This window comes from Panulirus ornatus, chromosome 1 (assembly GCF_036320965.1).
Source record: "Panulirus ornatus isolate Po-2019 chromosome 1, ASM3632096v1, whole genome shotgun sequence".
NCBI lineage: Eukaryota > Metazoa > Arthropoda > Malacostraca > Decapoda > Palinuridae > Panulirus > Panulirus ornatus.
The window spans coordinates 10,966,695-10,992,061 of record NC_092224.1 but is presented as its reverse complement, the minus strand read 5'-3'; positions in this window follow the sequence as shown (position 1 = coordinate 10,992,061).

Genomic DNA, 25,367 nt, shown 5'->3' with positions numbered 1-25,367 from the left:
TTGGACAACCTAGCAGGCCACTGCCATGGTCGATGATATAGTTCCATTTTGAGTAATTCACACAACATTACTTGCGTATTAGCAATTGCAGATGCATTTTACAAGTCAAGATATAATGTGCCAGTGTGGTGTCTGTCCCCATGTAGGAGAGTTGTAATATAGTGATGTATACTTCTACCGTTCACGATCCCAGTAATGTCGAGGACATGTGATCCTTAGTTCTGCTCCATAGACTGTTGAGTAACATTCTCTCATGAGTCTTGCATCAACATCTCGTCTGGGAGATGAAACGAAATTCGCCCAGTTGATCGTTTCGAGTTTGGTACAATAATACCCCTCGTTATGAAGAAGTTAACTAACCAAGAAACATAACTCATACAGTTTTAACAGTGGCTTACCGGGACACTAGTCTAGGAAGGTTAATGGTGTCATAAGTGACACCTTCTTCCCCATGAGACACGGGCTGCGTCAGGTTCATACTCTGCGAGTTTACCAGCAGGTGTCAGACCTTCTTGCTGGCAGACGTCAGTGTCACTAGTTGTAGCCTTGTGTCGGAGGTCAGGGTATATATTAACTGTCACAGAAGCGAAGGCCCGGCTGAGTGTTTTGATATTACTATATTTGTGATATTGTTTTTATTTACTGTTTATGTTACTCTCAAATGTTAATTGTTTTTTGTTGTTGTTGAAGTCGGAGAGGTTATGTATTGGGTTAGTGTTCAGAAAAATGTTTCTTTGTAACGGTAAAATCCGAGTAATTCTGGGGGACTTTCCAATACTTTACCTCTGAGGTTTGTAGCGATTGTCTTTCTTCACTTATTATCAAGTTTGGTTTCATTCATATCCTTGTAATCATCATCATCAATATTTCGTTACTAATCATCGACTTTGACTTCATCATTTCCCCTATAATCCTCATCAGAACCCCATTCTACTATTTTCTGATCGTGATGCAGGGTTATATATATCATTTTTTTTCTAATTTTGCAGGACTAGTATCTGTTGTTGCTACTTCGTAACCTTGTCACTTCATTCTTGTACTTTCTCACAGATCTTGTCTGACTTTAATCGAACATTAGTGTCTCTTTTGGATTTTCTTTTCATATTTCTTTAAATATCAGTAATCACAGTAGTCTTCTTTATGTCACTGTCGTCCACGATTCCTAGAGAGAGCGATAGATAGATAGATAGATAGATAGATAGATAGAGAGAGAGAGAGAGAGAGAGAGAGAGAGAGAGAGAGAGAGAGAGAGAGAGAGAGACTTTGGGAGGTGTTAGCTCATCTGCCGGAGCAGGTGACTGCAGCGGCTGCCAGCGCGGTCGGTGAGGAGGAGGAGGAGGTAATGTAGGACGGTCGACATGCCACACCCCGACACCTGCCTGCCTGAACAAACTCAACCTTGAGCGAGTGTATCATTGCAGATTTTTTTTGTTGAATGTCACCCAGTGCGTCTCCCACACCTTGGCATGGCAAACGCTGGCAACATGACTTTATTCCTAAACGGCTGAAACACCGAGTTTCGGGGGATGGCATATATCCACTTTCAAGTACCCGCAACACACACCAAGGAAGCATGAGGTTAGTGGGTTGGTGTTCCCAGCCGACCCACTCAGCTACTAGCGTCTAGTGTCTCCTCTCCTTTTAGTCATTCTCCATCCCTCATGTCTTGGCTTTGCTGTAGTACAGCTGCGTCTCGGAAAATTTTCAAGCCCCAGATAATGATGGCAATTTTGTTGGTGCGAGCAGAGTCTCTTGAGGGAGGCGGCTGCCTGGCTCTTGGTTCCAGATGCGGACCTGACAAAATATTCAGCACCCACACGTGTGTATCCTGCCTGTACCACCAGTTGTATTTGGCCAAAATTCATGTTTAGTTGAATATATATACTTGCGCTTTTTTACATTTGGCTCCGTTTTATTTTTTTTTTCTCGTCTCTTTCTTCGTCTCGGTTGTTTTGCCTTTAACTACCTGGAAGGTAATTGGATCACTGTCACTTGCTTTAACAGCTCAGTCATCACAACCGTGTTCCTTTGACATATCCGATGTTGTAGGGCAAGCAGGAACTCAAATATCACACCTTTCCTCGTATTTATTCAGCTATGATGATCATTAACTGGTTTGCTCATGGAACACAGAAAGCCCTGAGTCGCAGGGGAAGGTTGGCTTAGAGGGCGAGTTGTTCTCTGGTATGCTGGAGGCAGGTAACCCTGGCCACCAAGTCAGATATCATAAACAACATCAGTACTCCAGTCCTGGAGAGCAGATGTGAGGGTCGGATACAAGAAGCGACCACAGTAGTGAGGAGAAGGCCCACACAACCCGGATGATGCAGCCTGCGGTGCGAGGCACGGGAGGTTTTGCTGGTACGGTGTTGTTTGTCGGGTTGGGAGAAGACAAACACGGCCGCTTGACCCTGAAGGAACGGACAAACACGTCCCCACCCCACGGCCGTGAGACCGATTATCCACCTGGGAGGAGAAGCAAAAATGCTCGATCTGTCCCACATTGAAGGAAAGGGAGCTATATATATGATGTTACACTTATCATTTCTTTGGAAACTAGGACAGAATATATGTCACCATACCGTGAGTATTAATCATGATGAACTGTCTAGGAAAAGATAAAGTAATACGAATTGCATCATCAGACTTAAAAGCCTTTCCTTTGGAGAAAGAAGTTCCTGGACAAGTCTTTGGCCATTTCCATCCAGTGACGATGATGGTGTAACCTTGTCGAAGGGAGCTTCTCGCACGGTGTGTAACTTCGAAATCGCCACCATATATATATATATATATATATATATATATATATATATATATATATATATATATATATATATATATATATATATATATATATGGATTTGTATATAGCATTTATGGATCTGGAGAAGGCATATGATAGAGTTGATAGAGATGCTCTGTGGAAGGTATTAAGAATATATGGTGTGGGAGGCAAGTTGTTAGAAGCAGTGAAAAGTTTTTATCGAGCATGTAAGGCATGTGTACGTGTAGGAAGAGAGGAAAGTGATTGGTTCTCAGTGAATGTAGGTTTGCGGCAGGGGTGTGTGATGTCTCCATGGTTGTTTAATTTGTTTATGGATGGGGTTGTTAGGGAGGTGAATGCAAGAGTTTTGGAAAGAGCGGCAAGTATGAAGTCTGTTGGCGATGAGAGAGCTTGGGAAGTGAGTCAGTTGTTGTTCGCTGATGATTCAGCGCTGGTGGCTGATTCATGTGAGAAACTGCAGGAGCTGGTGACTGAGTTTGGTAAAGTGTGTGAAAGAAGAAAGTTAAGAGTAAATGTGAATAAGAGCAAGGTTATTAGGTACAGTAGGGTTGAGGGTCAAGTCAATTGGGAGGTAAGTTTGAATGGAGAAAAACTGGAGGAAGTAAAGTGTTTTAGATATCTGGGAGTGGATCTGGCAGCGGATGGAACCATGGAAGCGGAAGTGGATCATAGGGTGGGGGAGGGGGCGAAAATTCTGGGAGCCTTGAAGAATGTGTGGAAGTCGAGAACATTATCTCGGAAAGCAAAAATGGGTATGTTTGAAGGAATAGTGGTTCCAACAATGTTGTATGGTTGCGAGGCGTGGGCTATGGATAGAGTTGTGCGCAAGAGGATGGATGTGCTGGAAATGAGATGTTTGAGGACAATGTGTGGTGTGAGGTGGTTTGATCGAGTAAGTAACGTAAGGGTAAGAGAGATGTGTGGAAATAAAAAGAGCGTGGTTGAGAGAGCAGAAGAGGGTGTTATGAAATGGTTTGGGCACATGGAGAGAATGAGTGAGGAAAGATTGACCAAGAGGATATATGTGTCGGAGGTGGAGGGAACGAGGAGAAGAGGGAGACCAAATTGGAGGTGGAAAGATGGAGTGAAAAAGATTTTGTGTGAACCTGAACATGCAGGAGGGTGAAAGGAGGGCAAGGAATAGAGTGAATTGGATCGATGTGGTATACCGGGGTTGACGTGCTGTCAGTGGATTGAATCAAGGCATGTGAAGCGTCTGGGGTAAACCATGGAAAGCTGTGTAGGTATGTATATTTGCGTGTGTGGACGTATGTATATACATGTGTATGGGGGTGGGTTGGGCCATTTCTTTCGTCTGTTTCCTTGCGCTACCTCGCAAGCGCGGGAGACAGCGACAAAGCAAAAAAAATAAATAAAAAATATATATATATATATATATATATATATATATATATATATATATATATATATATATATATATATATATGGGCTGAACCAGGGCATGTGAGGCGTTCGGGGTAAAGCATGGAACGATTTGTGAGGCCTGGATGTGGACAGGGAGCTGTGGTTTCGGTGCATCACACATGACAGCGAGAGAATAGATGTGAGCGGATGTGGCCTTTCTTCGTCTGTTCCTGGCACTACGTTGCTGAACGCGGGAAACGGCAACCAAATATGAAAAAGAAAATATATCAAGCTACAGCATATTACCATCATTATCACTCCCGCGCGCCAGAGCTAGACACAGTCTACCCCAGCGGGTTACCGAGGACGAGATATCTGATCCATAATCATCGCGACGACGTAACACAATATAGATCAACACGGATCTTTATATCGATCCTGCCAGTTCTGGAGTACTGTGTGCACGACGCCAGCCTGGCCAACCTTCAGGGGGGAAGGTTGTGGTGGAGGCAGTCAGTCCTCGTGTTGGAGGTATGTTGTGTGTTGGTGGTGGGAGGGAGTGTGGTGGTGATGGTGAGAGAGTACTTGCGTTGATGTTGTTGTGATAGTTGTAGTGGTGGGGTAATGGCTAGGGATGGTAGATGTAGTGGTTATGGTGAGGAATAACTAGAGCTGGTGGTTGTGATGGTGATTGGTATAGTGTAATGGTGCCATTGGTGATTGTTATAATTTGTTGGTGGTGAACACAGTGTTTTATTTTTACCGAAATAAACTGTATATTTGTTATACTTACCTACTCCTCCTGTGCAAAGTGAGGGGGAGTAAAGCACACAGTACAAAAAGCAAGATTGACCTGTTTGCATCAGGCGAAATTACGATACTTTCAAGACTGGAAAACATCATTAAGGATGAAGTGCTTACCCAAGTCTTGTAAAGTATGGCTGGAATATTTCTTTATTTCTTCCTAAGTTGAATTATCTTACAGTATACTCAGGTACAGAATCTTGCTGGATGTCATAGTAATTCTGCTGGAATAGTTTACATCTCGTCTGTTCAGCAACAATACAAGAGTAAACTCCAGGTTTTTGTAGCCAAGTTCCGTTGTCACAACTGAAAAAGGCTAATACTACCTTGAGCTAACGTCAGAATAGAACGTTATTTGTTACTCGTTGTTTGACTGATTGTGATGCATATCTATATATGTTGTAGTAACCAGCAGAAGACCAGATAGGCTTGAGAAAATGCCAAGTGGAGTTCTTCTCGAGAATCATAGATACGAGAGAACTTGGTTGTCCTAGTATGAAAGACGGAACAAGTGAGGTACTGCAATACCGGCACTGCAATACAAACACATAACAAAAATCCTTTAGATTTTCTTTTTCTCTTTTTAAAGGGAGATTATTCGTTCAAATGGATCGTTGGAAACTGTTAGTGAACTCATAAAGTATGGTTTACCTACACTTCATCACGTGAGAAAGAAGTTGCACTGCCCTGCCCTATGAGAATTCAGTTCCTGTGACGTCAGTATTCCCTCAGTTTCCTCCAAGCCTCTGCTCAGGTCTGCTCAGGTCACAGTGCAAACTGATACTGAGAGTCAAACATGAAGGCTATTAGTTACACTGACACCATTTACAACTGAACAAAATCTCTTTGAAATCACATACACAGACGGTGTGTTTGGACTAAGCTATTGAAGATGTTGGTAATGCTGTTTTTCTAACACACACACACACACACACACACACACACACACACACATACACACACATACTGCCGGTTCCTGTAGAACTAGATCGTTTGTTAGTTTTTGATAGCAAGGGATTCCGTCTTTTCACTCACAACTTCCATCCCTCCTCAACATGACTGTGATGCGCTTGTGTCTGAAGAACGACACAGGTGATAGATTTCGTCTATGACGGAGTTAAAGTACAATTCTTTTTTTAAGATTCCTTTACATAGATCTAGAATACATTATAGGGTATACATTGCACGGTAGACTGTGTGATAGAAATATGAGTAATTGTAATTCACTAGTTCCGTTCGCGTGTAATATATTCATTCTTCAAAACTAAAATCAGCATTTTATTCCTCAGAAAGGACATGTTTATTCTGCTTAAGTATATAGAAGTAGTGTAAAACCTGTAGAGAAAATAGATTAGGATATGATACTGCACAGAACCAGGCCATTACAAGATGCCTGTAAGACAGACCTCACTATCATATGGATGCAACTGCATGTAACTGTGGTACTGATGGTGGTTGTGGTGGTGATACGATGTCGATGGTGAGTGTCATGAAGACGATGGTTGCAATGTTGAAGGTCGCACCGACAGCGATGGTGGAGATAACGTTGGAGATTAGCTTTGTTTGATGGGTTGATGGAAATGGAAGCGTGGGTGTTGACTGAGAGTAGCGGGTCGTTGTGATGTAGCCAGTGGCGATGATAACGTAGGTGATGGTAGTAACATGGGCGGTGTGGATCATCACCGGTTCTGCTCGGGCTGATTTTCGTAATGAGCTAAACGCTTGTTGGTAAAGGTGTGTAGCGGAAGTGATTGTGGTCAGTCATATATTATCATTTACGTACACATCGTTGTTATCATTCGTTTTATAAGGACACGTCGGATAGTTAAGCCTCACCATTAATTTTCATGCCCGTTTTCTCTCGCGATATTACTTGCAGTTTTCTTGTTGTGGCATTCATTGTATACATCTGTACAGTTCACTTTGTTTGATGTGGTATCAGTAGACAAGAAGGACGTTTGTTGCTTCACCGGAGTGACACAAACTAATTGTTTGCTAAACCTACTTTCAATTTCTTACAATTTATGAATTCTATTTTAATCCACCTTACTTTCTGAGCCAAATCCTAATGAGTCTTGAAAGAGATCCATTATTAACGTAGGTCACACCCTCTGCATGACAAGTCGCTCAGCTCTCATGTCCTCGTTTTCTTGCCCTTTGTCTTATCCTACGACACCAGCACACACACTTTGCTGATCAGTTTTATGTTCCAGTGGTAAGAAAACCACTGTTGTTATTTTTTTCTAACATTCTTCCCTTTCCTTACTTTTCAAAAGTTGTTATTTAGCCTTCCTATATTCCTGGCCTGGTTGAGTAAAGGCATGGCAAGCATGTACACTCCTTCAACACGCTCAGGAACGTTTTGAAGTATGAATGTCCAGGTTCACATAACGGTTTTAGAGGATTCTAAACTGTAAGGAATGTAGAACGAAGACTTCATTGCTTATCAGGTGGGAGACGCCGTCTGCTGTTGACAAATGTCGACATTTCTGGTTAAAACATGTTCTCCTGTGATTCATCTCACTCATCGATGTATTGATCCAATGTTGAATACCAGACACGGATTTCCCAGGTACCTGATGCCGACTGGAAGTGGAGAGATTTCTGAGAGCGTACACATTTACCCTCTGATAAGTTCGATTGTACAACTTTTGGATGCGATAACGTTTAACCTTTGACCTGACCCTAATGGCTGTACCGTCGTTCTCAAGGGTCGAGCCGCTGTGCTCAGGGGTCGTACCATTAAGCTTAAGGATTGCAGCGTTGACTTTCAGGCCCGCACCGTTGAACTCAAGATCCGTACCGTTGAACTCAAGACCCGTACCGTTGAACTCAAGGCCACCCATGCCGCTGAACTCAAGGCCGCCCGTGCCGTTGAACTCAAGGCCACCCGTACCGTTGAACTCAAGGCCGCCCGTGCCGTTGAACTCAAGGCCACCCGCACCGTTGAACTCAAGGCCACCCGAGCCCTTGAACTCGAGGCCCGCACCGTTGAGCTCAAGATAATAAGCCCAGGAAGTTAAGCTGTCCTATGTGTGTTCAGCCCTTCACCGATAGATCAACTGAAGTCTTGTCCATCATGTTGATGATGTGAAGCTGCTGAAGTATTGCTGAATGAAGAACGTTGTTTATATATGCTATGACCTGTGTGATAATAAAGGATGGGATCCTCTTCTGGTCTTCCTAAATCTTAGGAAAAACCTTCAGTACTTTAGGAACAAACGATACCCAGTTCTGGGTAAGATGTGAGACGTGACTGATACCCCGTGACTACGTGCAGTCAAAATGAAGCCGCTTGTCAGCAGTATAATGCAAAACAGAGGCGTAATTGATCGCTTATTGTTCATGGAAGAACAATATTCCTTCATAGTTCAACCTTATACTATATTTACTTAGCTGGTAATGGTTGTTTCTTTCTTAGATTAATATTTCTTCGCTAGTAAGAACACCTCGTTGAACCACTGTCGCAACACACACACACACACACACACACACACACACACACACACACACACACACACACACACACACACACACTAGATGACGCAGGAAAATGTATTATGATCTTTTGATCTTCCAAGATGTTGCCAATTGCTACTCAGTAACATGTGAAAAGGACAGATGTAACTGTGAATAATATTCGACGTTTAGATTAAGGACAAAGCTTATGACATATAGAGGCTTGATTACATCACATAATGATTACTTCTATAATTACATCACATAGTGATTACTTCTCTAAATACATTACATAATGATACGTCTACATTATATGAATCCGGACAGGAAGGAAATAGAAAGTGAATGACATGAATGGATTTTGTTTACATCGAGGAGGTAAAAGTTTCAGGCGTGTTGTTTAAGCTGAGAAAATGATTGTGATATATGATGATTCATTAGTGAGGGCGCGGCTGATGACATTAACAACAGCAGGTTTAGCCTTTCTTTGTTGGTGATAGATTTGCCAAGTGTACGCCTGGCACGGATCCTTGACACTTGCCAACCATCTCTCTTTTCTCTTTATGTTCTTTCTTTCATATCTCACGCAAGGAAAATGCAGTAGATTTTGATGTATCATAAATTCTTTGATTTAAGTTGATTATTACGAAAGACAAGACAGTATGTTAGACACAACTTCTGTGGAGTTGTAGACATTCTGTACAGGATGACAAATGTCTTCCAATTCTGTAATGCAATTTTGCATGTTTGATGTTGCTACTATGGTGTCAGGGTGTTGGGATGTGATTGTGAGGTCATGTGCGAGGGAAAAGACTTTATGTTAAGGTTTGCTTGAGATAACGGGAAGTCATGGATGAAGAGATTGAAGAGAGTTGGAGAAAGAACTGCTCCTTGGGAAACTCCATTGTAGACTTAAAGGCGTTTTAGAAATAATGCCAATGCTTTAGCATGGCTACCGGCCATGAAATTGGCCAACCACTTTTTGTGATTGTTGTGGAGGGTGGTGTTGAGTATTTCTAATGTGAGGATAGGTCAGATGTCTGTACAAAATGCTTTTGTTGAAGTCTGTTGGCACTTGTACTGTGCGAGAGGGAGGTTGCGATTGGTTGAATCCATCTAGGATTTGTTGCGTGAGTTCAGTGTGCACTGCAGTATTAGAGTGTTTGGGTCTGAGGCCATGCTGTTGGGGTGAGAGTGACATGTTTCGTTTGATACTGTTATGGATCATTGCTTCACAGAGTTTGGATATATAGAGCGGTAGGAGGAGGGAGACTTGTTTGGTTTGGAGGATTTAGTATTGATATTATGTTATATATATATATATATATATATATATATATATATATTATATATATATATATATATATATATATATATATATATATATATATGCCTGGGATAGGGGAGAAAGAATGCTGTGTCGTAGAAGGCGACTAACAGGAACGGGAACGGTAGGCCTGAAATCTTCCCCTCCTGTATTAGCAAATGATGGAATAGAGGAGAGAGCCAAATGAGGATCATTTATCCTCACAGCCTGTCATTTGTCCAGGACTACTCTCTCGCTCTTGATGGAAATAGTGACCATGCGCGAAAGAAAAGAAAAGGAATAAATAGATATTGGTGAACAGGTTTGCAAATGTCTTCCATTGGTTTTCTCAAGATTCATTTCTTCATTTAGACGCTCATTTACATACGAAACATTATATACAGTTGCACACACACACATAAATACACAGACACACACACACACACACACACACACACACACACACACACACACACACACACACACACACACACACATATATATTCATTAATGTATGTGTGTATGTGTGTGTGTGTGTGTGTGTGTGTGTGTGTATGTGTGTGTGTGTGTATGTTTGTGTTTGACTGTATGTGATGTATTCGTATGTAAATGAGCGTATGAATTCAAAAATAAATCTATAGAAATCCTATAATGGAAGTCATATCCAGACCTGCTCACCAACCTGACACAAATCACGTAACTAAAGTTACTGAACAAACTATGAAATTCCCAGTGCTACCCTCGGCGCATCTGGGTCGCCTTGGAAATAATAAATGACGTTTTCAACTGGTGCCATGCAAAAGGTCAGGAGTCGAGGTTTGGCTGGGACACTTCCCCCTGCCTTGCTTCGAATCTCTTGCTTGCATCTGTTATTCTGTTCGAGGACCAGGTGAGGTAACCTGAACTTTGCCTGCAAATATAACACATCGTCTGTCATCCGAGGGGTTTTGGTTTGAATCTCCTCTGCTAAGCTCGATTATTGAAGAAGAATCAACTTGTAAGGCTCGTTTACGATTGAATCATTCAGCTCAAAAGATTCATTAAGGATTGTATTTCTATCATCCATTCATGACATAAGTCTTCAGCGAGGCTCAGTTTCTCATTTCCATAGTTTTCTTTTTTTTTATATGAAGAGTATTATCAGTTAAAATTTTAGGTTAAGAAGTGATTTCAATTAAACAAGTACGTATTAAAGATGCTTTGAAGGCCATAAATACAGCTTACACGAATCGATGTTCGCACAAGCATTACATCCGCGCACCGAAGTCCTCTGTGGAGGAGAATTCAGAGTACAATACAAGATTTTGGTTATGCGTTAGCCGGGTTGATCCCGGGGAAGCCGAGCCCCTTTCTTTTTTCCTTCTTTAACTACCTGTAGCAAGTCTACACCCAGCACGAGTTACTGACCTTCACAATCATTCTTCCAAGACCTTCGACCTCCTTTTACCTCTTAACCCTCCAGCTATACACGCTCTATTTCTGTTCTTTAGGTCCCTTCGACCACAGAATTATCTCTCTTTTAACTAGGCACGTCTATTCATCATCGTCCCCTCAGACCGCCAAATTTGGCTATTCGGGAAAGCTGAGGAGCCATCCCAGCTCAGTGGACATTCCTCTGCACCTTCCTCACGCACCTTCTTCACCAGCTTTTTTTGGAACGGTACTGTTTCACTGGCCGGGATCCTCCTAGCTGTGACGACTCTGTACCGAAGGTTACCTTGGCTGGAATGGGTTCCTACATCTCTTCTTCTGCCTTTCCGCAGCCATGGGTTGGTCTTCCCGCTATGATGCACGTCACGTAAGGACTGAGCGTATCAGGCCATTAAATTCTTCCCTTCTTCAGGATCCGTTTCCTCTTCATTTTTGCATGGCATCACTCAGTGCAAAGCTTTTCTTCGTCAAGCAAAGCACACCTTCATAAACAGAAAGTTTCCTAATTTGACTTCTACTAAGAAATCTTTCTGGTCCTACACCAAAAACTTTTCCAATATTTTCTGTACTTCAACCTCCTCTCCCGTTTTCCTCCGGTGTAGTCAGCCTATCCCCAAGTCTCCATCCGATAGAGTCACTTTCTTTTTTTTTGGAGGGGGGGAACTTATTTTCCGCTAATTCTACTTTGGATAATCTGCGTCAAGTGCTGTTCTCCCGTCTCCTTCTCCATCCCCTATGTTTTCCTAGCGTCGAGCATACCAAGTGTTTTCCCAGCTCAAAATGCAGAGCGTGTAACCCAGATGATGTGCCTCCTCGAGGAGCAAAGGAGTGTGTCCCTGAGTTAGTACGGTCTTCGTTCGCTTTTTTTTTTTCATCATCTCAGGAAACCCAGAGTTTTCCCTCTTCTTGGAATCATCTTCTTGCAGTCCATCCATGAGATAGGAAACAGCTCTATTCCTTCTATTGATACGTTCATTGTTATCACTTTTGCCGTATTCATTATCTCTGAAACTCAACCAAACTCTTATCAAACACTTAGAAACACTTTCTGTTTTTCTGATTACCAATACAGCTTTCGCACTGCCAGTTCTTCTGGTGATCTTTCGCATGTGACTCGCCTCTGGTCCCTCTGTCTGTCAGGGGTTTTGATGAAACTTTTTTCTTTGTGAAGAAAACGTTGATAGGGTGCGGCATAGGTCTTTGCTCTTGTTTTGTTTTGCTTTTTTTTTTTGCATCTCTCTCTATATAAAACATAGCTTCCTTGCTTTTAGGTCCATTGCAGTAGCCGTTCATAAAGCTCCCTCTGTCTCTAATCATATCAACAGTGGTGTTCCTCAGAGTGGTTTCCTATCGCCTCCTCTCTTTACTGCATAACTGATATCTCCCAACGTCTGACCCTATTTGCTCATATGCTGGCAATTTCCCTTTACGCACTTATCTAATTTCCCCTCCCTTTCTCTATCGAAAATTCGTCTTTCTCGCATTGAACGTATTTCCTCTGAGTACGCACCCTTGCACTCTCTTGGAATGGGGAAGCAGTAACTGGGTTAGATTTGACAGAACTATATGCAGTTTCTTCCAGTATTTTTTTTTTTTATAAGCGTCATGTCCCTCGTTCCCCTCTGTTGAAATTCAGAACACTACATTGCAAACCCTATATTCGTATAACCGTGTTGAGCATAACTATATCCTTTATTTTATCCTCGAAATCCCACGTAATAAACATCCCACAGTGTACATCTGAAAAGTTGAGGATGATGCATATCTGCCGTAATTTTCTTCTTTTTTTTTTGTCTGCAGTTATTTCATATTTTCAAGCATTATACTCACTAGAGTATGGAATGCTGCTCATATCATTGGGATGCCTCCTCGTTCTCCTCATCAGTAGCCAGACATGAATCACCACCTTTCCCTTTCCATTAATTCTAAAGGCATCACCTCCCACCTACCATCCCTCTCTGCTCCCCATGATGTTTTTCCCTTTTCCTTGTTCCTCAGGTATTATTTTGTCCTCTTGAGCTATGTCTTTGTGTCCCTGCCGTCAAGGCTGCGACGACCTTTGGCGCGATTTTGGCTGCTGTATCCCATCGCTTCTCCGGAGAGACTTGCCTCACGTGGATTGGTTATAAGAAACTTCCTTCCTACGAACAACAAAGATGTGGATTTCTCTTACTTCTCTCGTCTTTCCTTCATCGTATAACTACTCGACCTGCGGAACACTGATTCACCTCTTCATGATTTTTTCTTAGCCTTTTTTTTCCCCCATGACAAAGAATATAGTATGTTTTGCGCGTGCCATCTCGGTCACATTAAAGAAATGTATATATGCAACAGAGTGGATGGTCTTGTAAAGCAACTTTTTTTTATACGCTTGGATTTCTATACACCTCTCCTGATGATGTATATACAGATGTATTCTTAACCTTCAAACAAGACGATTTGCATCTAGATCAGCAGACTGTTATTTCAGTATTATGTATAGGGTTTTGTGAAACAGGTTTGATGGTGATGAGACAGTGCAGCCCCAGTTAATCACATACATACCTGACTAACCTATGGACGGGAGATGGTAGAAACTCGCCAGTGGAAGTGATACGATGATGAAATATGAGGAGACAGACTCAGGCGGCAGTAGTGTTGCGAAAGTGATAGGTTCATAAGAATGAGATGACATTGAATTATACTCTGATACATGATAATGATCTTTCAGTCGATGTTTTGAGGATGGCACGTCTTTCCACGACCAGATATTCAAGTGAATATTAATCAAGTATTTATGAATGCAGATAGCAATAGAAAATTGGGACCCTTTGAGAACGCTTTGGTTGTAGAAGTTTGTAATGTGGACTCAGGATGAAACCACTATAAAGTGTATAAGTGACTAAGGAAGTACATATGATGTTAGCAGAGTTCTTGAAGTGAAATATTTGTCAAATCTGATCTTAAACGACTCTGTGATGTTGCTTTCAACTACTCTATAGTAAGTCATCCCGAATATTATTAGTCCTGTTGAAGAAAAAGTAATTTCCATTTTTCAAAGTAACACGCTTACCCATGAGTTTCGTACCCATTGCCACGAATGATATGAAATATATCTGGCCTTGTTTAGCTGTTTTAACTGAGATTATGAAAGAGTTCGACAGGTCTGAATGTCTGTGAATAATTACTTCTTCATTTATTCTTATTCTAAGCAATATAAGTGCAAGTCTTCTTGCCTGTTTTCGTAAGATTTTTTTCTTAGTACGAGAATCATATCGATAGTTCAGCAGTATGATTTGTGTATATTCTTTTTAACTTTTTCCAAGTAAGGTGACCAAAATTGAACACACTGTATAAGGTTGGTACGTACCAGTGAATTGTAAAGAACGAGTATCAGTTTTTTGTACCTGAATTTGATTCACTGCTTACGAATCCTATAATTTTGTTTGCCTTTTTTTTACTGCTTCATTGCAGTGTTTAATTGGCTTTAGGTCATCAGAGACTCTTCCACCACAGTTTTTCCCCCTCATTTTTCTCTTTTTAAGCTCAACAAAATTAGTATTGTAGTTTGCCACCTCGTTTTTACTACCGATGGGTAGAACCTTGCACGCACCGGAAGTAATACATTTCATGCAACTATGAACCCATCTGTAAGTTTGTGAGTACTGGCTTACAGCGATAGACGACGTTCAATCTCTGTTGTAGATATATTTCCCAGCCTGATATCGTCTGCGAATTTCGACATCTCACAGCTCAGTCCATTATCAACCTCGTTGATATATGCATCAGAAAGCTGGTCTCAGATCTAATCCCTGAACCACACCATTTGTTACGTCTAACCACTCTTAGGCTTGACTGTTAATCACTTATTCATACTTGGATATGAGGCTCAGTACCAAGAGGGACATGGTATTTGGTGGATCTCAATGACAAAGAGGTTTTCATGTCCGATACTCTCAGTGTTCTTCCTGTGGCTTTTGATCTTTTGTTTCTACCTTTACCGAGCTGTATATTTTCTTTAATATGAAATATTTGTATATAGGATTCCCTTTAGGGATCTTTTTTTATTTTGTATATCCGAAAAAAATGAGTATATGCAAGAAAAGACACCTTAAATGGCTTTAATTTCTCGCTTAAGACCCATATGAAAAGGATTTGATGATATTTTAGGAGGACCATCCAAGATGGTAAGACAGTGAATGAAGTAAAGATAATATAACAGGTAGCATACGAAGTGGTTCAGCTTCACTGCTAAGAGGTTCTGAATACGTTCCAGTATCCCATACGTTCTTACCCATGGAGAGTTGGAGTGTAATATCCACCTCCGTCATTCACCGACAGGAAACTGAAAATTTTCTTGCAAGTAAGCATCAGCGTCAGGGATAGCACTGAACTCTCTGTAGAAAAACGTAGTCGATGCCTTTGTAAGCGTCAGAGGCAACATATTCACGGTAGACCTAGGATATAGTGGGTTCACCTTGTGTATAGATATTGTAACGAAGTGATAGACCAGAGGCAGACGTGTAGACACTCATGATGTGAGCAGAGACTGAGATTGATTGGTTATCATTACTATTGTTTTTTTTTTCTGTTTAACTTAAAGCCCATGTGAGAGTTAACCTCTTGTATTAGCGTCATTGTTTTTCTTTCACATCGTAACTTGTGCTTCTTGTGTTTTGTTTATTGAAGAGATTGCATCTCTCAAGATTTAAAACGCTTATCATGGCAGTCTTGGCCATATTTGTCACGTATAATTTCGTATAATCAAAAGCACAAATTTGACGAGAAGTGACTGAAGCGAGTGAACGCTTTTATTTTCTCAGGTGTGAGTAATGATAAAATTTTTGGTGCCATCTGGTATTCGGAAAAATTTTAGTTAAGTTACACGAAGACATCTATGATGATACCATTGCAATGCACTGCAGAATCTTGCCGAAATGATAATGTCATTCGCGCCATTTAATGATAAACTGCACCGTGTTTACTAGACTATTGTACTACTCAAGTTCCTTATCTGGTTCTGCAAGTAAATGAATCATCATGAAGTTTGCTGCTATTAGACACATTGTAGATATCAGATCTTGACGACTTACTGTTGGGAAATTAAGAATCTGAATTATAACAGAAAATGGATAGCAAGAGAGTTTGCTCGGGCGAAGCTCTGAGGGTTTGCAGAGAGTGTGACCAGATAAGACAGATGCAAGGGCTGCGGTGGTCACGGTGAAGTGTCCAGGCGAGGCAGACGACGATGACAATGGCAGAGTATATCGCATTGGATTAGTGCCTTGGTGAGGCAGATGTTGGACTGAGGTGAGCATGGTGCGGGGGTGTCAGAATGGAGAATGTCCTGATGAGGAAAGATATTGTATGTGGTGATCTTGGCAAGGGATGAAGTTAGGTTAGGTTAGCTTAGCTTCTTGGTGAGGTAGATGTTGCTCTTTGGTGATCATAGCGCGAGGGTTGTAAGGATGAGGAGTGTGTCCTGATGACGCAGAGATTAGGTCATAGTGATTCTGGTCATGGTGAGGGCACTGACCACACAGATATGACTGGTCATAGATAACTGCATGTAGTTTATGTGAGGTTGTATAGCTCCGCCATATTATAGCTCGTTCATCTGACCTGCCAAGATGATACTGATGACCCCAGTTGTTAGGTTGAGGGTCAGGATGTGCTGTTGCTTGACCCATGACCCAACAAAGGATGTAGTTTATGTTTACCTTTCCCGTGTTCGTCTCGACAAGAGCAGTATTATATATTTCGATATTTTTTCTTACACATTTTTATCGATGATCACTTCCATATTGTTACTCCAGGTGTTTTCTTTCTTAAGATCTTTTGGATTTAGCTGGCGCCGGTCACTTCAGATTTGTTTATGGAGAATATAATTTGAAGCTTCCACAGCCCACTTTACCCACGAAATAGTCAGCACCATTAATTGTTCAGTCCTTCTGATAACCACCTTCATTATTGTGATCATCATAAGAATCACTTACATTCCAAATTCTAGATGAACAAGGAAACAGTCATTATAACTCTGCTTTGATCAGTTCCATTCCAGATCTTCAAGTGAGAGGGATAACCATTGTATCCATCAAGTACAAAGAGAAGAAATATAAGTATAAAAAGTACTGAGCTCCAAGTTATCGTGAGGCATGCCAAGGAAGTTTAAGGTACAGAAAACTTGTGAATAAGTTTAGAATTTATTTTTGCAGTGGGGAGGGAGGTGTGGAGGAAGCCTTACCTCGGGGGAGAGAGGTGGGGAAGTGGGGAGGAAGCCTTTCCTCGGGGGAGTGAGTAGGTAAGATGTGTGGAGACTGAGACACAGCCAGGCCCTGGGAGCTCCTTAAGGCGGGAAAACAGAAACTTTGCAGCAGCCAGATAAGATTAGCGTAACAGAGAGGAACATGAGGTAAGCGTAACTAGGAAGAATATAAAGTAAGCGTAGCTGGGAAGAATATAAGGTATGCGTAACTGAGAAGAATCCAAGATAAGCGTAACTTAAAAGAAATAAGATAACCGTAACTGAGAAGAAATGTCTACATGAGAAGGAAATACGATAAGCGTAACGAAGAAAATAAACGTAATGCGGGAAATGGCAAATAGTATGAAAGAAAGAAGAAGAAAATACGATTTTTGCAATATAGAAGAAAATAAAAGGAATTAAGATAATAATATTAACTTAACCGAGAAGAAAATAAGATGAACGTAACTTAGAAGAGAAATTCATTAGCATAACCGAAAGGAAAATGTGATAGAAAAAAGGAAAACAAGAATTCTGTAGAAAAGAGGGAATGAAATGACGCTTGGGGAGAGGGAAGGAACAAGAGACAGGTGGGGAGAGGGGAGGAACAAGAGACAGGTGGGGAGAGGGGAGGAACAAGAGACAGGTGGGGAGAGGGAAGGGACAAGGAGGAAAACATAGATGAGGATCAAATGAGAAACTGTATCTCGAACATGAAAGATAAATTCTCTGTAACGTAAAAACCGAAGAATGATTTACAGGCAAATCACAATACTTGACCCGGTGTAAATAATGCAGTTAGACACGTTTGAGTGACTAAGAGTTAGGGAAGCTGAGGTACAGACAAACGTAGGAACAAAGAGACAATAGATGATAGACCGAGAACTACCTAACAGTAAGGTGGTTTAGTACATGCCTGAAGGCAGCAGTGAGGCGCTTAGTAGTTTGATGGTCAAGGCATGACAGTAGCGGTGAGGCAGTAGCAACGTGACGGTAGTAGTGAGACAGTAGCAGTGAGACAGTAGTAGTAGTGAGAAGCAAGTAGCTTGACGATAGCAGTATGACAGCAGCTGTGAGATGATAACAGTGAGACGGTAGCAGTGAGACGACAGTAGTTTAACGATAACAGTATCGTAGTAGCAGTGAGGCAGTAGTGGTTGGGTGGTAACAGTGACGATAGCAGTGTGACAGTAGCAGTATTACGGTAGTAGTTTAAAGGTAGTGGTATGAGAGTAGCAGTGTGACTGTAGCAGTGAAGCGGTGACAGTGAGACGGAGGCTGTGTGACGGTAGCAGTGAGTCACTAACTATATAATGGCCGCTGCATGACGACACTGAGCCGTGGATACAACAGCTGGAACTTCCTGTAGAAGTTCAGAGGCAGTGATGGAGTGTAGAATATTTACGGCCGTTATCTTCCACACTGTGAGCCAGATTTTGTGGTGAATGATGCTTATCAAAGTAGTGAACGCAATCACTCTCTCTGAATAGAAAGTAAAGATTTCCGTGAGAGGGACATAGATATGGAGAACAATTCGTTTTCCTGAAGTGTCTTGAAAAGACAGTCGTTGGTGTGCGAAGGCATCTGACATCATGGTAAATACAGATGACAGAGACCAGATTACAGTGACTGACTGTAATGTGTACTTATGATATGGTGGGAGATACTCAAGACGGTGTATTGTTCATGTCGAGGAAAGCAGTAAGTATACGCGAGCAAATACGAGTCTCAGGATCACAGACAGCACGTTGCCACTGAGGCTGTCTCATCGCATCGCTCATGCAGTGGGTGGGTGACCACCAGCGAATGCAGGAAAAACAGATGGACCAGTGTCTTGGGCAACGAGTAGCAGGTCTGTTCCTCCTCCCACCACATGATGCAGTCGGGCTCAAGGATCCTCACCAGCGGGTTCACCAACGCTTTAGAAATTGATTCGAAACGAGAGGGACAGGAAGTTATTAAACACAATACCGTTTCTTTATCACTGAGGACGTAAATAGACGCTCAAGGAGACAGACCTGAAAGAAACTTTTAAAGTCACATCTTGAGAAAAGAAGATAAAAGATTCGTTTGTTCCACACGGATGGATGATGGCGAGCAGAGGTGCGCCAACTTCAACGCAGAAGATGAAAGGAAGAGTGAGACCAGTTGCCAGACTCAGAATGTGAGCACTCAGGCGTGATGGAGACCACTTGAGGGGAATCGTGTGCCTGAGCTTAATTTACAGGAGTGAGTGGTGAGGGCGGGAGGGCAGAGTGCAATCTCTTCAAGTGGGCCGCGTGTCGCGGGCGTCGGGTCCAGAGAGCCACCCACCCTGGAGAGCCACTCACTGCTGAGCTGCCCCTCTGTAACTGAGGACTGCATTTGTGGCCACCAGCCGTGTGTGTATATATATATATATATATATATATATATATATATATATATATATATATATATGTGTGTGTGTGTGTGTATATATAGTTCGCCTGTGCGAGATTTTATCGCGAATGCAATGTTACCTTCGGCGAGGCTGTATCAGTGGTAGTTCAGTTTTGTCAAAAAGCATCTCGCTCCAAAGGACGTAACGCATCTATGGCGGAGCATGAGCCTTATATATATATATATATGTGTGTGTGTATATTTTTTTTTTTTTTTTTTTATACTTTGTCGCTGTCTCCCGCGTTTGCGAGGTGTGTGTATATATATATATATATATATATATATATATATATATATATATATATATATATATATATATATATATTCTCATTTATCATAAATTTTCTCATATCTAATTTTTTCATAATCTCCGTTTCCCACGTTATCGAGGTGAATAGGATCATTCGCTCACTTCCATCGTCTAGCTATCATGTACAATGCAACGAAACTGAGCCCATATCCTCAAACAGTCCCATACAGACTCTTCTTTGGTTTTCCATAATCACTTCATATGCCCTGGTTCAGCCTACTGCACGTCGCCCCTTGTATACGCCGTAGCTCCAGTTCGCTCTATCCCAAGCACGCCTTACACCCTCCTGCATGCTCAGGCCTCGAACACTTGAAGCTTCATTCACTGCATCCCTCCATCTTCTCCTCGGTTTCCCCCTTTACCTTTTTCCTTTTACTTCTGACATGTATGCTTCTTTTAGTTACTCTAACGCACCCATGTTGTCCGTATGTTTAGACCATTTCAGCACACCCTTATCAGTTCTCTCATACATCCTCCTCTTACTACCACACCCTTTTCTTACCCAATTATTTCTTATTCGATCAAATCTTTCCTTCCATCAGTTACTGTCCTTATCTACTCCATTTTCAACACTTCAACTCTCCTCTGAAGTGTTATCTAAGGTCCATGCCTCGTGAAAATACAAGGCCGTTGGGATTACTGTGCTGTCAAATATACCCATCTTTGTTCTCGCAAACAGTGTCCTATCTTTCTACATATTCCTCGTTGCGCCCCCTTTCCCACATTATGGCTTACTTCACCTACGAAGGTTCCATTCATGTGCCATGTCCACTCCCACATATCTAAAACATTTCACTTTCTCCAGGTTATTTCTATTCAAACTCACAATCCAACTAACCTGTCTCTTTCCACTGCTAAACCTAACAACCTTGATTTTCTTTACATTGACTCTCATCTTTCTCCTTTTAGACAATCTCTCTCAAACTTAGACACCATCTTCTGCAGTTTCTCACTTGAATCTAATACCAGTGATTTTTCAGCAGCAAACGGCAACTGGCTCACCTCTCAGGCCTCCCTGCCCCTGGCAGTCAGAAAACCTGTCCCTCTTCCCATAACCCTCACTTTACCTTCCTTACCACCCCATCCATAGAGAAATCAAACTGCCATAGTGACATTTCACATCCCTGCTGCTGAACCACTTTCACTCGGAACCGCTCACCCTCCTCTCTTCCTAGGAGCACACATGTGATGCTCTCATGATAAAATTACCTCATTTCTTGAAACAGCTTTCCTCCCACATAGTATATACACATTACGTTTTATAAAGCATCTTTGTGAAACATATCATATGCTTTCTCCGGATCCAAGAGCGTTATATTCAACTCATTATGTTTCTCTAAGTATTTCTCACACAAAATATTCGCAGCAAACACCTGATCCACACATCCTATATCACTCCAGAAATCACATTGTTCCTCTCCATTATAATGTTCTGTGCTTCCCACCGTCTTTTCAGTCACCACTCTCCCTTCCAATACACTTGTACCTCTATAATTCGAATATGCACTTTTGTCTCCCTAGCCTTTAAACAGTGGCACTGCACAGGCCTTCTGACAAGCCTCACCATGATCCAAACATACATTAAAAATCCAAACAAAAGAATCAGCAACACAGTCACCCCCTTTCATAAGAAATTCAAGTGCAATTCCATTCACTCTAGCCGTTTTGCTGCACTTCATCTAACGTGCAGCTTTCAGCACAACTTCTCTTTTCAGCAAACTGCTTGTCACGATACTCTCACTTTGTATACCACCTCTTCCAAAACAGTACACATCTGCCAGCCAGCCTATCATCGAACACATTGAACAATGAAGCAAAAATATTCAATCCATTTCTTCACCTCATCTCTGCCTGTTACCACTTTCCCATCAGTCCCTTTCACTGATGCTCCCAATTTTCCTTTTTTTTTCATACACTTTGAACCTTTTTCCAAAACATTTTCTTATTTTCTCTAAAACTACTGATACTCGCTCACGCCAACTCACCTTTGATCTCTTTTTTTAGCCTCTGCACTTTTCTCTTAACCTCCTGCTGCTTTTTCTAATATATCTTCCGGTTACTCACGTTCCTTCTTTGCATGAAACGTCATACATTTCTGTTTTCTTTTTCACTAACAACTTCACTATCTCATCCCACCACTCTATGACCTTCCTCACGTGCCCACCTTCCACCTACCTCACCATATACTTCTCTTGCACATGTAAACAATGCCTTCCATGACTCACCTACTCCCATAGCTTCGCTTAATCTTACCTTTTGTCATTCTACACTCAATCTCTCTTGGTATCTTTTAACATAAGCCTCTTTTTCAAGCCCATCCACTTACACCTCCCTCTGTCCACCTCCCTTTCATTTCTTCTACAAACTTTCACTCTCGCCGCCACCACCTTCTGATGATACATTCCACTGCTGCCCCGTCTCAGCACATTCACATCCAAGAGTCTCTCTGTTGCCCTCCTGTCAACTAGTACATAGTCCAGTGATATCCGCTTTCCATATACCCTACTTACCCACGTATACTTATCTATGTCCCCCTTTTAAACCAAGTATTCCAGGTCACCAGACTTTTTTCAGCACACGACTCCAAAATCTGTCTCCCATTTCCATTCACCTGCCACATTATCTACTCTCGCATTCAAGAACACCCATTACTAATAATCGACCCAGTTTATCACAACTGTTGACAAATTGACTCAGCTCCTCCCAAGACGACCTGCTCTCCTCCTTACACTCTTCATGGACAGGTGTATCATCACTGATCACCTGTGGATCGTGATCCAATTTCGTTTTTACCCTAATCAGTCTAAGGTTCACTTGGACCCTCTCACACATTCTCACAGCACCTCCCTCAGAGGTGCCATCCTTACCCCCTAGCTCTCATCCTCACACTAACCCTTGACTTTACCCTTAAGACATTCCCAAGCCATTCTTCTTCCTTCTTTTAGAGCTCTGTTTCACGCAGAGCCAGAATGTCCAGGTTCCTCTTCTCAAACATACTAACTACCTCTCTGTGTATGTGTCTGTGTGTGTCTTCTTCATTTATATTTTCATCTTGAGTGAAATGAATAGATTGGGAGAAAAATAACGTAGAATATCATTAGGGTTCTGCATGTGTTCGTAAACCTGACTCTTAAAGGTAGAAAGACTGCAAGAACAGGGAAAGGCGAGAGGAGGGAGAGAATTATACATTTTAATTGTAGGAGGAAAGAAGGAGGTATCTTAACGGTCATCCCTCGAGTGGTTGGCCGCCACACAGACACTGTTGGAATCAGCGGCCAGACGCATGTTCCGGGTCAAAGTCTTCGGTGCGAGGGCACATGTAGACAGCTTACTAGAACACTGGCCAAAGTAATACCTGTAGAGCAGAGGAAAAGAATGCATCAATATCATGGCGTGCGTAGTGGATGTTTGAAGAGAGGTGATGCCAAGGAGAATAATGACATGGAAGGCTTTTGATTCCACTGTGGTCAAGAGAGATGGAGTAAGAACTACCCCAGAGGTGAGAGCAGCAGAAGTGATGATGGCAGGGTGAATGGTGGGGATGGTAGCGGTGGCAGAGTGTATGGTGGTGATGGTAACGGTGGCAGAGTGTATGGTGGTGATGGTAACGGTGGCAGAGTGCTTGGTGGTGATGGTATCGGTGGCAGAGTGTATGGTGGGGATGGTAGTGGTGAGAGAGTGTATGGTAGTGATGGTAGTGGTTACAGAGTGTATGGTGATGACTTTCGCAGTTGGTAGGGTGTATGGTGGTGATGGTAGCTTTGGCAGGGTGTATGATGGTGATGGTAACGGTGGCAGAGTGTATGGTGGTGATGGTAACGGTGGCAGAGTGCTTGGTGGTGATGGTATCGGTGGCAGAGTGTATGGTGGTGATGGTAACGGTGGCAGAGTGTATGGTGGTGATGGTAACGGTGGCAGAGTGCTTGGTGGTGATGGTATCGGTGGCAGAGTGTATGGTGGTGATGGTAACGGTGGCAGAGTGTATGGTGGTGATGGTAACGGTGGCAGAGTGTATGGTGGTGATGGTAACGGTGGCAGAGTGTATGGTGGTGATGGTAACGGTGGCAGAGTGTATGGTGGTGATGGTAACGGTGGCAGAGTGCTTGGTGGTGATGGTATCGGTGGCAGAGTGTATGGTGGTGATGGTAACGGTGGCAGAGTGTATGGTGGTGATGGTAACGGTGGCAGAGTGTATGGTGGTGATGGTAACGGTGGCAGAGTGCTTGGTGGTGATGGTAACGGTGGCAGAGTGCTTGGTGGTGATGGTAACGGTGGCAGAGTGCTTGGTGGTGATGGTAACGGTGGCAGAGTGCTTGGTGGTGATGGTATCGGTGGCAGAGTGTATGGTGGTGATGGTAACGGTGGCAGAGTGTATGGTGGTGATGGTAACGGTGGCAGAGTGTATGGTGGTGATGGTAACGGTGGCAGAGTGTATGGTGGTGATGGTAACGGTGGCAGAGTGCTTGGTGGTGATGGTAACGGTGGCAGAGTGTATGGTGGTGATGGTAACGGTGGCAGAGTGCTTGGTGGTGATGGTAACGGTGGCAGAGTGCTTGGTGGTGATGGTAACGGTGGCAGAGTGTATGGTGGTGATGGTAACGGTGGCAGAGTGCTTGGTGGTGATGGTATCGGTGGCAGAGTGTATGGTGGTGATGGTAACGGTGGCAGAGTGCTTGGTGGTGATGGTAACGGTGGCAGAGTGCTTGGTGGTGATGGTAACGGTGGCAGAGTGCTTGGTGGTGATGGTATCGGTGGCAGAGTGTATGGTGGTGATGGTAACGGTGGCAGAGTGCTTGGTGGTGATGGTAACGGTGGCAGAGTGCTTGGTGGTGATGGTATCGGTGGCAGAGTGTATGGTGGTGATGGTAACGGTGGCAGAGTGCTTGGTGGTGATGGTAACGGTGGCAGAGTGCTTGGTGGTGATGGTAACGGTGGCAGAGTGCTTGGTGGTGATGGTAACGGTGGCAGAGTGTATGGTGGTGATGGTAACGGTGGCAGAGTGTATGGTGGTGATGGTAACGGTGGCAGAGTGTATGGTGGTGATGGTAACGGTGGCAGAGTGTATGGTGGTGATGGTAACGGTGGCAGAGTGCTTGGTGGTGATGGTAACGGTGGCAGAGTGCTTGGTGGTGATGGTATCGGTGGCAGAGTGTATGGTGGTGATGGTAACGGTGGCAGAGTGTATGGTGGTGATGGTAACGGTGGCAGAGTGTATGGTGGTGATGGTAACGGTGGCAGAGTGTATGGTGGTGATGGTAACGGT